The 15287-nt window shown below is 41.2% G+C and overlaps 1 long non-coding RNA gene across 2 annotated transcripts in view; it reads right to left on the bottom strand.

Annotated features, from left to right (window-relative positions):
* The window catches only part of LOC112993271 (uncharacterized), a 436804-nt gene that overhangs the window by 126400 nt on the left and 295117 nt on the right, over positions 1–15287 (bottom strand). For both annotated transcript variants that reach the window (XR_010389663.1, XR_003261690.2), the window contains 2 exons: positions 13372–13436; positions 9639–9763 (listed from right to left, as the gene is read on the bottom strand). This is a non-coding gene — a long non-coding RNA (uncharacterized LOC112993271). The remainder of the gene's footprint in view (positions 1–9638; positions 9764–13371; positions 13437–15287) is intronic.

The following is a 15287-nucleotide window of genomic DNA, read 5'->3' as shown; positions in this document are numbered from 1 at the left end:
AGTGGCATCTGGTGCTCGTGCAGTGGCAGTTGTAATTGCACAGTGTCTCCTCTTTGAGCAGTGGGTGGTGGCTAATGGTTTCTTGGGATCACAGCGAGTGCTCTCTTGAGTGGCTGTTTCAGCTCCTCCGGCCACTATTTTCACCATCCAGTGTGGCTGCGCTAATAAGAGCAATCCTCAGGTGCCTGACATGTCACTAAGATAAATGCTCCTTCCCCATCTACCTTCATGTGGCCTCGGCCGGTCCGTTACCGAACCACAGCAACGCAAACTTCCCAGCCCTATTCTGAAGTTTCTTTTGAAAGATTTCAGATTGTGGCATTTTATTACAGCAAAATCTTTGCTGCCTTCCTCCATCCAACCCCCTTTTCTTTTTGCCACGATCTGTAATGCTGGGAATCAGGAGATGCTTGCAGGTATTATTGATCTTGGCATCATGCTCATGATGTCTACATGGGTGAAAATCTGACTGCACAGGTGAAGTTTGGGTGCTCTGGAAAACCAAGAGGTTTTGAACACCTCCTCTACCCTTGTTTAGAATCTGCTTCATGGGCTGTGTGATTATTTTTCTGCTAGCCCATGTGGGGGGATGAACTGCAAATCTTTGAAAAAATCTATGAAATTTTTCAGGGGTGTATTCAGATCCACCAGCCATAATGAACATGCATCTGGTGAGTATTACCTTGATCTGAGCTCATTATAGGCAACCTTGACTGCATCACTGCTTCCAGAATAATTACATAGGTAATTACTCCATTTCTTTTGCTATTTCTGATAACATCTTTATACAAAAGAGTTACTGTCATATCTCATTCACCTCTTCCTCTGAGTCTTCCAGGCTTTATCTTGTTCTTGTTTGTTTTATTTCAGCCTCTCTGAAACCTCAGCAAAAGCTGATCTGCTACTGCAAATTCTCTTCAAGACAATATTACACGTTAAGCCTCAGCTTCGCGGCACTGAGATCAAACACAGAAATCTCAATGATGTAAAAGCTAGTTCTTTGTTGAGAATATTTTTGCAAGTTCTGTGATATTTTAACTGTGTGGCCACACAACACACCCCCTCCCGCACACACTGACACATTTCTGACATCCAGCAACAACACCTAAGGATAGCAGAGCTGACACCAGCACTCGTGAGCCAAATACCAGAGTGCCTTCTTGCAAGAATACTTCTCCAGCTGCTACTCCTGAAACATTAATTTTTAGCATTGTTATCTAATGTTGTTTTATCTTTACTCCATAAAGATCCCACACACAACTCCTTCTCCCTAATTTGTTATAGAAGTGCTGTGATTTCTACTTATCTAGAATAATATTGACAGTATATCAGTGCTCTTGATTGGATTTCCAAAGGTCAGAAAGAACAGGTAGTTGTTTTTAGTTAATCTATTCTCAGTTTGTTCATATCTGGTCTAATGACTCCTGTCTCTAACATGTGACCCAAGTAATTCATTTGTTCAGCTCTGACTTCATCTCTCTGCACTTCATTTTTACCTTAAAGTTTCCTTCGTCTACAGCCATAGAGGTATTTTTGTCTTGTGCTCCTTTCTGATCCTGCCATATGCAAAAATGGTATGATTTCTGGAATATCTCTTGTGCAGAAGGGATACCAAAAGATGTTCTCTTGAAATGTCATCTTCCAAACAGAGTTTTGGAAGTGGTAAGTTCTTTTTATTCTTTTTGTCCAATCAAACTGAATGAGATAGTAGACTCCCAGTCATCGAACCAAGCCTGGTATAAATAAAAGTTCTTATACTTCTGTGAAGAGAAGTGCCATTTGTTTGGATAAACTCTGTTCATTCTTGTATTTTTACTTTTATTTTACTTTTGAGGATTTTCACAGGTAGGGCTCACATCTAACTTTTCTTTCGTAAGGTAGTCGCCCATCACCTCTGAAAGGTTCCTTCATCTCATTACCCTCCCCCACTTCAGCCCTTATTCTTAACAGCAGGCAGTTTGGCGTGGGACATGGGCTTGGTTTTGCAATGGCCAGGTATGCTGTGCTGCAACATACTCATATTAGAAAAACTTCTCCTTTTCTCCACTGCCATTCTTTTTGCGATGTGTGTGCCACACAGCACCTAGCTTGTGACATTTTCTCCTGCGCTTATCAGTGCAGTTCCCACTATGCTGAGCAAACGGCTTCTCTGCCACCTCTCTGAAAAAGGTATTTGCACCACAAGCTAAACTTTTCCTGTATTTCATCTCCGAGATGCTATTTACTTTTTTCTTGATGTCAGCCAAGAATTTGATAGACCTCTCAGATAGTAGGGAAGAAAAAGAACGATGACGTTTTTGTTCGGCAGTCAGAACCACCCTCCCCGCCCGGCTGCCGCCGCAGGGGACCCTCTCCAGGTGCCGGAGCAGCGGGCGCTGCTCTTGCTGCCTGCCTGGCAGCAGCGGTCTGCCCTGCAGCAGCTTTCCCAGCACCGCCCCGTGGGGCGGTCGCTGCCGCTGCCTGCGATGCGGGCCGTGCCAGACAGGGGAGGGTGACGGCCAGTCATGGATGCACGCACGTGCTTCTTGCCTGTACCAGCTATATGTCAGAACTGGTGCTAATGAGAATTTATTTATATCTGTTCTGGTTTTGTCACATTCTTCAGCTATTCTGATGACTTCTTCTAGTATTAAATTGCCCATTAAGATCCTGTTCTTCAGTGTGTCAATCCTACCTGCAAAAGAGCCATTTTTCATGCTTATATGCTTATTGGTCATCTCAGTTCCCGATTCCTTCCTCAGAAGATTTTACTTTGTACAAAGCTGTTATTCTTTGGGAAACAATAAGCTCAAGTAATCAAGCAACCTATCGGGACTTTTCCTGCCTGTTCACATGACCCTGCCACAAGGCACCCATGCTCAGTATCTATCCTCGTCTTTCCTTCCAGTAAGTTTTCAAAACTAAGTAATTTCCTTGAGAAACTGCCCACCTGCCTCAGGATAGGATCAGTTAGTGCCCTTATGCCTAGCTCAGTTCTCTGCAATGCTTTTGGTTAAAAGAAACCCACAGGCTGCACTTCTTCGCTGTACTTGTATGAATGCCATAGTTTCCTTCTCATGCCACACGTTACTTTGACTGAGACAACTGCCAGCAATACAGACTATCAGAAGACGGAATGATCGGAACAGGTTTTAGTGCAGCCTTGCTGAACACTTCTTGGTATGGGTGAGCTGCACAGATGAGAGACAGAAAAGCTTTATGTCTCTTAAAGAGGCAATACACCTGTACAGGGACAAACACGCACCTCCAAAATGTGCTACTGACTTTATGCCATCGTGCTACTTCATTAGATTGTCTGCAGTCACTACCTTTGGGCATCTACTAATGTGAGCTCTGAACAGAAACTAGCATGGGGATGGAGAGAGAATTTTTGTGTTCCACAAAGGGTTTTTGATAAATTACATGTGACGCATTTCTACTGTATTAGAAAGAGAAAAAAACAAAAAGTATGCTAACACTTGCAAATGAAATTGAGACATGAACAGTGATTCTGTTGTTGGTACAGAACAATTACTATTTACACTTCTGCAGGGATCACAGTAGGTGAGTATGCCTGTATATACCCATCACACTTAGGATATAATGGATGTGCAAGGCCAAAGAATGTAATTCCTTAATAAAACATTAAAGGATTTAAAAAAACAAAGTTGGGACATGCCATTTAGAAAGAGAACTTAAATTTATGGTAAACAACCACGCAAAATAATAATGATCAAGTGAGCAGTATCTCTTCAAACTGATGAGGGCCTCTTGGGATGTTGCTATGGTATAATAAATCACTCTATAGCTAAAAAAACAACATCCCACATAAAATCATCCATTCAAACATTTTATTGCTGAAAATATCAAGGAGCACTTGCTGAGTTGTTGGTGGTTAACTTAGATACCTAAACTACTAATCTAGACTCCCTATGTTATTGGGGTGGTTCCCAAACACCTCAGATAAAAGCTGTCTTTTTTCACGGACTAACCAGAGATCATTTGAGTTATACCCTGCAAACATCCTTCTTTCCATCACCTTCAAGATAACTGGTACTATTAAACTGCCAGTGGCTTCATCATTGATGTGTTGAATGTGCTTATAATGTTTCCACCTATCTTTTTCCAAGAAAACACTTCCTTCTGTAGAAGTCCAGCTATAGCTAATCACACAAAGATATTTTGTTTTTAATCTCTTAATCTTAAATGTTTGAAAAAAGATGTGCTCTCTTATTAAAGCTCTGGACTGTGACGGCAAGGAGGCTGATGTGAGAAAGCTTCACCTTCTCAGGAGAAGTAATGAGTTCAGTTACAGTCGAGCTGATGTGGCTCGCGCATGCAGGCAACCAGGAGCTGGCTGAGGCACCATCTTCCATCACACCAAGCAGTATTTCTGCGTATTTTCTTTCAGCAATTTTTAGGTTTTCCTGAGAGTCTGAGAGACTAAGCAGCTAGCACAGACAAAAACTGCACCTTGCAAGTAAGGACGCACAAAGTTTCAGAGTGAGCTGGTGGAAGACCTGTACTGGTCATCTGGCCACCAGAGCGGCTAACACGGCAATCAGGCTGACATGCAGGAACATAGGAAAGGTGCTACAGGAAAATTTTGGAGAAAAAGAAACGGCAGAAGGACAAGCAGCATGTGCTTGTGATGGAAAGCACTGAAAACATGTCAAAAGCAGTTCCAAACAGCCGACTGAAACGTGGTATATTTTATGGGCTATACGGTCAAGATTAGGGCAGTAGATGTTCATATTCACTATTCAGAGACTCTACAAAGATTTCAAAAGTGAAATAACTGGAGGGAAATACAGAAGAGCAAAATGCTGTGATGTTTTGACAATGGAAAAGTGTGCAAGAAACACCTACAAGGTAAAGTTACATATATAGCTGTTGGAAGAACAGTGACAGGGCATTCACGTAGATAACGTGCCTTAAAGAAACGGCAATATCACAGGAAGTTGCCATGTTCAAAAAACAAACAAAGAAAATATTGGATTATACATCCAGGAGAGAAAATTAAAAGGGTGGAGGGGGGAACACAATGAGTAACTAAATTATAAGCAATGCATGAAATGAAGGACAGGGAAGAATTCATTATATTCTTGAACCAAAAGTAATAACTAGGGTAATTTTTCCCAAGTACTGCCAGTGATGTTTTCTAAACAGGTGACTTTTGGCTCTGGACAACATGCATCTGTTGTGCTGTCTCCTGCAACTCCAGTCACTCCTCCCTTTTCCAGGTTGCACCTGGAAAGATTCATGATTTTTCCCACCTTAACTGCACCTTTAGAAAACAATTACAAATTTTTTTGTTCCTCATTCCTGATATGTTAGTTGTTTTTTTTTTTTTAAATCTCTCCCTACCTGGGTCAACTGCCTGAGGACTTTCCCTCATAAATGGTATGCTATGAACAGGCTCTCAAAGGGAGGAGGAAAGTAGCTCGCTTGCTGTTTGCCACCAAAAAACAAGTCATGTTCATGAAAATGTAAATCGTTTTTAGAGCAAGAAAAAGATCAAACATATGCCGAATCCTTCAATATCTAGAGATCTGACTACAAAAGTCTAGTGCAACCGTCCAAAAAGTGTCTTTAGCAGGCTCCAGGAAATATCTAACATAGAAAATGAAATCACTTTTTATTTAGCATTTAGCTCAGCTATTGGCCGGAACAACCTCATCTTACTCCTTCCAGGTACAGCTCATGGAAACTTCTCCACCCACTCAAGCAACGTCATTGATTTTCCTGTGCCCCAGCTATACCATTTTTCAAGGCAGTGATGCTATCCCATATCTATAAGACGGGGAGCTCTTCTGCCCCTTTGCAGCACACTATTCCATAATCTGACCAGAGAAGGAAAGAAAAGCAAGAAAGGTAAGACAGAATTAAAGAATTTCAAAAAGTAATACAAAAATTCAGAAAAACAATGAGCTGAGACACAAGCATAAGACGAGAAAGTGCCACCTCTGAACTACACTGAACACCATTAGAGAGGATCTACTACAGATTACTGGCCTAGTCTCATAAGGCCAGGGAGGCTTAATGCTACTAAATCAGGCAGAACATAGAAGTTATTACAGCAGTTATGTTTTGCTTGAGGGACAGATTTTGAGCAAAGTATTGCCAAACTGCTACAGCCAAAAGTTTCTCTGGCCATCTCATTTTGTAGAAGGCAAAACTGAAATAGCAGAAGTCTGCTCTGACATCCCCATTAAGATCTTCCCTCCCAAAAGGGGCTTCTTCATCTCATGGACCAACCAACATTCAAGAGTGCTGGGAGGTGGCTAATACAGATGTCCCTGGGAGCCATGTCAGAGAGGCAATGGGGGGTGCTGGTCTTTCCTCTTTAGAAAGGGAAGAGGGACACTGATCCAAAGCCTGCATTTCCAGATACAAGCAGCCTTCCCTGAAGGGCTTTTTGGTGGGACAATATTTCTTTCAGAACAACACAAAGACAGCTGACAAGGAAAATTCCTCATTAGAGTTGGCTTCAAAGCTTTTCCAGTGAAATTGCAGCTTTCGCAAAGTGTGTAGTTGTGTACTGTGCTAATGCACCAGCATTGCTGACAGCAGCTGGAACCTGCTTGTATGCAGAAAGAGTGTGGCTGTATTGTGCCTTGAGGGCCCTTGGTGCACAGTTGTCTTTTTTTCCCAGTGTCGTTCTGTACCAGTCAAGCATATACTTCTCCAGCCCTCTTTGCAGGTGATGTGAAATCATTTTGTGCTGTACAAGTGTTTTACATCAAGCTACTCTCTGGGTTGGCTGGATTTCCATTAGCCCCATCCTCCTGAGAGCAGGGCACCGCCTCTCAGCCGCGTTACAGCTGAATCTGCCATGAAAGCCTTTGTGTGCCTGCTGCCACCCAGCCAAAGGGAGCTCAGAAAAGCTGATACAGCTCTCCAAAGACTAAAGAGATGCTGCCTAAAGAGGAAGGGAGAAGGGAGAAAGGGGACCTGGGCTGCTAAACCTATCTTTCTATCCAGATCTCAAGCAGCAGATGTACGTGAAAGCATCCCATTCATGTTAGGCTAGGTGCAAAAAAGTGACTGAGAGAAGGAGAGTACAGATGGAAGTGAAGCAATTTCATTGCTTTAACATCAGTGAAATCAAAATATGGCCCATAATCTGTGTCCTCAAAAAGCTGATGGTATAAAAAAAAACCCTGATTCTGCTAGAACGATTCAGTTTCCCATTAAGTTTCATTTAACACCAACAAATATTCTTTTCTGTGCAAGAAGTCAGTGGGCGCCTGCGTGCCTAAGTACATGCATTTGTAGGATAACGTTTCCCAGTCCCATTATAGCATATGATTCTTTTCTTAAAGCTTGTTCATTAAGACAGCATTTCAGCAACAACCCCCACGCATCAAAATACAAAAATAAAAAAATGCTTATTCCTATTTTGATAGAATTTTCCTTCCTTTTACCCATAGTACTGGACAACAGCCATACTTAGCCTTTAGAAGACAGACCATACTTTCATTGGACAAAACAAAAAAAATTACCAGCAGTGCATCCTAGGCAGTCAACCAACGCAGTGTATTTGTTGGATTGTGATTAAGGAAGGCCAAGTACCAGAACTGAGAACACTGTAACTGAGAAATTTACAGAAATTTTACTTGTAGACTGTTATTTGATTATTTCATACCCAGTGAAATGCCACATGTAATTATTGCCATATGTAAAATGCTGTATTCAACCTTAATTTAATGTCTCCCCATGTCTTCGTACAACATGTGAAGAACCATTCTACCCACACTGAATGAGTACACTAGAAAGCAGAGTTAATTATCTCATTTTTCAGAAATGAGTGAAAGTTGAGGAGATGGAGTCTACATGAATTACTATAGCACTATCAGCCAGAAAAGCCAAGGGCAAAAAAAAAGATTGAATTTTCTTAATTAGGTCCAGAGCCAGTGAAGTATACATATATCTAAGTCAGTGAGCAAGCCTATGAACTTCAAACAATTTAAAATACCTCTTTTGAGGGAGAGTATAAACTACAATCCAGCATGAGTTTTGGCTTCAACATGTGATTTTTCATGTTCGGGATTATCTGCATGCAGGTATTTTGCCCAATCACCATTTTGTCTCCTATCAGAAAATTGCTTAGTAAGAAGTTCTAGAAATCTGTCTTGAAGCTGATTAACCTCCCATTTTGTTTCTCAGGGTTAGTTTTATAGGAACTGGTTTCCTTATAGAGGGTATGAACAGCTATTATGACTGCAAACTGTTGAAAATAATGCATACAAAATTATGGTTTTTCAGGAACACTTAAAATCTGACAAAACCATGATTCAAAACATCCCTGTCATTGCTCAAAAACACTGAACAGGGGAAAAAATGCCTAAAAAAACATAAAAAAATGCCTGCTCATGAACAGCATATGTCATCCACTCGTGGATGACTCATGGGTTTTAGAGGTATTTCGAGGCTAAAATAGTAGTCTTGGTATGTCAGATCTGCACAGCAAGACATGCCTTTTTTGGTATCTTCTTGAGATCCATCTGACAGATCATTAAAACAATTGTAGAGAAAATATTTGCCAGGACCTACTATTTGCCATATCGTTGACAGAGTAATTCTTGACTGGAGGGAATTCCCCAAACGTAGAAAGACAGGACATAGGACAGCTAAGAGGCAGCATCTATAACATGTGCTATGCTGAGCTGCTAAGGAACTCACTCATGGAAACCTAAGTCCTGCAGAGGACAAAGTGACAAGAGGAGCAATATGGTAGAAGAGAGAACTCCCAGGCCAGACATCCACATCCATTTAGACAGATGTGACAGAGATAAATTGTGCTTGGCTTGCAACAAAGTAATCATTAACTTTCACCTTCCAGTCTGACCTAAGAAAAAGCTCTTTTACCAAAGCAAAATATGTTTTATGTAAATTGACTTTTCAAGAAATGCAATACAAGAATTAATTCTGGAGATATTTCAGACAACCAACAACCAAACAGATTATAGGATAAGCAGTACAAATGAAGATTGAAGCAATCCCAGGTATTTGTCAAAAGTTTAAACCTCATTTAAAAGACTTGTATTTTCAGAGATGTCCAAACTTCTGGGTCCCTGCTAAGTCCAGAAACTGAAACGTTATGTTGCTCCTGGGAGCCAAAAGTTTGAAGCCACCATGTGTTTACATAGCTCACATCAACAACTAAGGAATTAGTCATGCTGAATTTTGACCCTTTTGAAGCTTGCAACTGTTTTGCACTATATTTTACATTAATATGTGCCTAACTGTTTTCCAGAGTTCTGTTCTTGAAGAATAAGTAGATCTTATCTGCTAACTGTTGAGTACCACTGATTTAAATAATAGCTCACAACTGAAATGTAGATGCACAAAGGACAACCTCCCGCCCGGACAGTGGATCCGCTACTTTATCTCTCTTAAAAAGGTGAGTATATCTTTAAAGAGAAGGGGAACATACTGAGCCAGCTTATACTGCAGTAGCTATGACAACAGACTTTGAAACAAGGGTGGATGAAGCTAGACCTGAATTTTAATTTCATTTAATTATTCTGACTACTTCACATTTTATTTCTGCATTCTATAAAAGTTACACGATTGCTTTCTACTACTAGGTGCCTTTTCTAGTAGGTTCTATAGATATGTTATCCCATATTTAAAATTCAGAAGAAACTACTTACAGAATTAGTGGACGTCTGATGTCTTCAGATGAATGCCAGATGGGTGGAACATGCTTTATCCAAAGATGCTGGACTCATAGCAGATGGGCAGGTGTGGGAAATCTGATTTCATGGCCTAATGGCTCCTGTTATCAAGAAGACCCCATTAGATCAACTGTTAGCATCATATTGTCTGTTAGAGACTCATGATTGTCTGTTAGAAGTGGATTTTTCAAAGTCAAAAGACAGGAGAGGAGAGTTAAAAGTCACATTTTCAGTTTATTGAATAATTGGGCTGGAAGGGGAGAGAAAAGACCTCAGTTCTAGCCTCTCTCTTGCTTTTTTCTTCCAGTCCTTCACATCTCCCTTGGACCAAAACCTTTATAGATGATATCTACAACCATGGGTATTATCAGCTTTACTAGACACAGGATCTGGTTCCCTATACAAACTCTTCCCCCTCACCCCCTTCATCAAGCACAGCAGTTTAAAGATCAAGAACACTGTCCAAACCCCCCCCCCCCCCAAAATAACAACCCCCCCACCTCAGACCATTACTACTATCATCTCTTCACACTCCGTAAGTGTTTCATCTGCCCTCTCTATCTTTATTTTCTTTGAACAGCTCCAAGGCTTCATATGAATCCCAAACCACTTTACAGCCACAGCTATACAGAGGAGGAGCCACTTCATCCTCTTTGGAGAGACCCAGATCACCTGTGCTCCTACAGCAACTCACTGAACTGTGGCCACCCATGGGCTCCCCAGCAGCACCAGCCATAGCAGCCACGCTGGGAGAGGACAGGGCACCTTCCCCCACTGCCCTGCTCAGCTCCTCTGGCCCACGATCCCTGGAGCATAGTGCAGGGGATTGTAGGGCACCCTACTCTGCATTGTAGAGGTTGGTAGGATGAGGCATGAAGGCATAAAATGCAGAAACAGATGACCACCATGCTACTAATTGGTTATAAATTCTTTTAAGAATTATTTTGTGAGTAATCTACAAAATATTCTCCTGGAAAGTAAAAAATGCTCAAGACTTCATAAAATGTGAGTCATTCTTTCCCCTTAAAATCTCTTTTCAATTTTTTTCCCACTCATCTCCCTTCAGGTTCTCAATAAGGTGCCTCTGCTACCCCAAATAAATAAAAAGTAGTTGAACAAGAACTGTAACTAGGCATCATCCTTCTTATTACTACATTGCTTTTTAGACCTAGCTGGCTAGTCACCAGAAACTTGTATTGAGCCTGTCCCATGGGTAAAACTAAGCAACTGCGGACAGGTTTGCCAGGGGAGAATCAGACCTTGCTTGCCAGGCATCTTCACCCACTGACAACTGTAGGCTACTCTCACTCCTTAACTGCTCTTATATTAAACTGCAGCCCTTTCCTGCTCTCTTCCTAAATTCTCTCTACATTTCTAATCTCCTCAGCCTAGTCAGATTGTTTTAACACCCCTCTGCTACTTGTAAAGCTTCAAACAATTTAAAAATGCTTACAGATTTCATTAGTGGCTCATAAACAGCTGGAGCCCACCATTGCAGTAAGCCCCCAGTCAGAAGAAGAGATTCATGCTCTACTGGCTGCAGCAAATGAAACTGGTGTGTGTGCAAAAAATAAGAAAAAAGAAATGTGAAGGAAAACAGGCAGCAAAGCCTTAAAAAAAAAAAAAAAAAAAAAAAAAAAAAAAAAAAAAAGCTCACAGCTAACCCAGACCCCACTCCCATGCTGCACAGAGGCACCCTGTACAAGGGCACTGGCAAGCAGTGTATTTAAGGAGGTCTCACACAGCTGCTGCATTTTATCCTGATTTCCCCCTTTAGGAGTGGAGAAGCAGGATTAACTCTTCAGTGGCTGCTCAGAGAGGGTAGGGCAGGGTTTTCTCAGTACTCCTGGTTTCTGAGCACTGCTGGTCCTTTCGCCTGGAAATGCTCCCTGCACATTATTCAATTTCCATTCATTTAGGTGTGAAGCTCTTTCTCTCCCATCCTTGCCAGAATTAGAGGGAAGGAGTCTCACTGTACATGTTGCTTTTTCCTTTTACATTCCAAATAACAGCTGTTAATCACATCTTTGTTCTGCATTTGCTATCCCCACCACCTAACAGCATCCACACTCTCTCTGGAGCATGGAGAGTCTTCGTGAAGTGCTTGCACAGCTGACTCCAAATTCTTACATGTAACCTCTTGAAAGAAGATACCATTTTTTAAACATTCTGGTAGTGACTCCATTGAACACTAGACAGGTGGGAAGCAGAACAGAGCCGTGTTTTGTACTGGTGTTGGTATAGCCTTTCTGTTCTTCCTCTCTCCTGCCAGGCAGCAGCACTGAGAACCTTGTTTCGGGCTCACATGCTGCCAGTTGGAGAGGTATTCTTTTTTTTTTTTTTTTAATCATGGAATGAGTCATGGGTACTTGAAGTTCAATAAATCCCCAGAGGCAGCCAGCTTGGTTTATTTTCAGCTGTCACAGCCCACAGAGGGAAAAAAAAAGTTTTGTTTCTTTTTCTTAGATACAGAAATGGGATTTATTATTATTACATATGTAAACAATCCTCCAACGCAGAAGGGGGAAAAAGGTTGTATCAAAAGGGGAAGGTTGCCTAAAATATCAGCTTCTTCCCACTGCAGGAGGATTATAGCATCATTAGATTCCTTCCCTGTGGGAACAATTCACTGCCAGGTTTCCTGGAGAAGCAGTATGCTGGTTCCCACTCCTTGACAGAGAGCCTCAGGGTAGTTCACCTTCCCTTTGCGTCAGGACAGAGGGTGGCAATGGACAAAAACAAGGTGCTGCTCTTTTGGGCGGGGAAGCAGAGGAGAAACCCCCTGTCCAGTTAGGGACATTTGTGACTGAGGTCTTCAGCAGGAGCAGGAGCTGAAATGCTTCCGTTCTGGGAATTGGTCTGATACAATTTGGAGAAACGTCTCTCTTTTTAGAAAAAGTGGCATTTTTACACTTAGTGGTGCATTTGGAGTCATTCATACATCGCTTGTACAATGTACAATGTACATTCATACATCACACACACACACAGATAGAGCGGCCTTGCGCGCTGACGGTCTGCTGGCCGCGTACAACAACACTGAACAACGAGGGGGCACAGAAACAACACACTCCAAATGGGTCAGAAGGAGTATAAATTGGTTTGTATTATGTCCTGAGCATTGCAGGAGGCTCTATTCCACACATCACGGGGGGAATTTTTCAGTCCATTTCAGTCTTAACTGTGCTACACTTTTTCTGCTTACCTCTTAAATTCATAAAGCCCAAACCAAATTCTGATTTTCAGTGTAGAGATTTAGTATTCAGGCTACAGAAGCAAATTTAGCACTTAAGGTGCAAAAATAGTGCTGGCTTAAAAAAGGGTATTTTTCTCAGTTTTCAAGGAGTAACTGAGAAACAATATTTAATCAAAATGTTTTAAAAATGAAAGTTGTGGGAGGGACATTTATTTAAATTGTTTAAATACCCATTTTCCAAGGGTTTCATTTTAATTCTATGTATGAAAACATACCCTTTTCTCATTTCCCTCATTTTTTCTAGAGCAAATCCTTATTAAGTAAAAATAACTTTTTCCAAAGCTATATATACGTTTTCTCAATCTCTTTTTTACTCTATGTTTCTTTGCAATGTTTGATGAAAAGCTGCTGACCATTTTCCTGACAGAAAATTGTTCTATTAAAGCTTCACATCTAATTGTCGAAGAGTCAAAAAATTTCTGTATGCTCTAGCCGCAAAGACGGCTTCCTTACCTTCAGCTCCTCTTCTGTTTCTACCCACGGTCGATGGATGCCATCTGAGCGGGACTTTAAACCTCCTGGTGAAACACAAAAAAGAAAAGGCCTATTGACTTTGCCGAGAAGGAGGCAGCCCACCTCGCGCCCCGAGACGAACCGCTTGGAAATGCGTCCTTCCCCTCCGTTAAGCAGCCCAGGCGCCCGCCGGGTGCCTTCGCCGGTGCCCAGGCTGAGGTGGGCTGAACTCGGGCCACTGTTCTCTCAAACCCCGCGCTGCTCTCGTGCTTTCAAACACTTGGAAATCTTAGTTTAAGCTACGCGAACTGAAGAAAGCATGATCTGATGAGAAAGGCACCCTCAAAGGACCCTACAGATGAGTGCCTTTTTCTGTTCTGTGTTTTGCTTTTTTTTCATTGAGTCCCTGGGTCACTGTCAACAAGTCATTTCATTTTCTGTGCCTTAATTACCTAGAAAGAGGCATTCAGAACCTCCTTTCATCTGCATATAATGCAAGCTCATAGGAATATCCTTTTCCTATATATTTACATAGCACTTAGCACGGACTTTCAATTTGTTTGAGACTTTAGACTGTATATGCAATAAGTCATAAAATTATGACTGCACTTCAGTCATGAGCTTCACCTGAGCTCTCCCAGAAAAAGTCAGAAAAGACTGAAGATGGGATAGTCAAAATTTTCTCTTCTCAGAACCATTTTATTTCCTAAAAACCAACACAAAAACTGTTCAAAATGACTGTACAGAACGCCATCACCGCTGGCTTCCACTTTTCCAACAGCATGCTTTTGACACACCATCAGGTAATTTATAATGAATGAAGAGGCTGCAAACACAAGGTGTTTATATATATATGTATGTATGTGTGTGTGTGTGTATAAATAAATAAATATATATATACATGGCATTGAGAACAACTGTCTGCTTTGTGCTGGTTTTGTGCTGCATCGTACACCTGATGAGATGTGTACTAAATGTACCAGAAACTTTCTAAGTCCTGGCAGAAAAAAATGCTACATCTTCTTACAGACGGTTTGGTTGTTAGTGGTCATTCAGTCAGACAGACAGAGGCTGTCTGCAAAGCTATCACGTAGATGGTGAAAGGTGGGTTGTGAGAAAACGTTGTAGGAGAGAAACACATTGAGCAATTACTTGGCTCAATTGCGTGCAGAAAGGCAGCCCTCGCTGCAGGGCTGATAGACTGGCAGAAGCCAAGAGGGAAATCAGCACTTCATAAAAGTTAACGACCAGGGATATAGTTCTTTTGAATCCTGAGGTTAGCAGGATTCACATGCAAAGTGCAACACCCTTCCCTCCTCCGCAGCTCCCTCCCTTTCAGATCGCTCCCTATCTGTTTCTATATATGTATATATACATATATACATATGTATATAAACCATATATATATACACATTTATGAGAAAAACCTCAATAAGATACACTCCATCATTTTCTTCCACTTCGCTATCAGTTCTGACTCAGGTCATTCTTTTTCTTTTCTACTTTCCCAGAGGTAATTAAACATCCTCTTCCAGATGGCCCATTTTTAGCAGGAAAGCTTAAGCATGAAGCCAAGCAGTGGCAAATCTTAAATGAGCATCCTGCATGGAGCCCTCATTCCGAGTAGTAGGCATTTTGTCTACTACTATCATATTGTCAGTACTGACATTTATTCCAAACAAAGATATTTCTCATGAATGCTAAATAAATGCTAAAGCCTTTAAGTAACCAAGTATGATTTGCCCGTTGCCCAAAGGTTACAGTTTTATGTTTGGTAACTTCATAAGTATAATTTCTATTGTTGTTATTATCACAGTTCAACACTATTAATAATTAACAATATTTAACAACAAACATTAAATAAATAATAGAAAAGAGATTGTTAGCTCTTTTTACTGGCTGGAAGCAAGAGAAGA

The sequence above is a fragment of the Dromaius novaehollandiae genome, chromosome 6 (genome assembly GCF_036370855.1).
Source record: "Dromaius novaehollandiae isolate bDroNov1 chromosome 6, bDroNov1.hap1, whole genome shotgun sequence".
Lineage (NCBI taxonomy): Eukaryota > Metazoa > Chordata > Aves > Casuariiformes > Dromaiidae > Dromaius > Dromaius novaehollandiae.
This window is presented reverse-complemented; position numbering and strand designations above follow the sequence as displayed.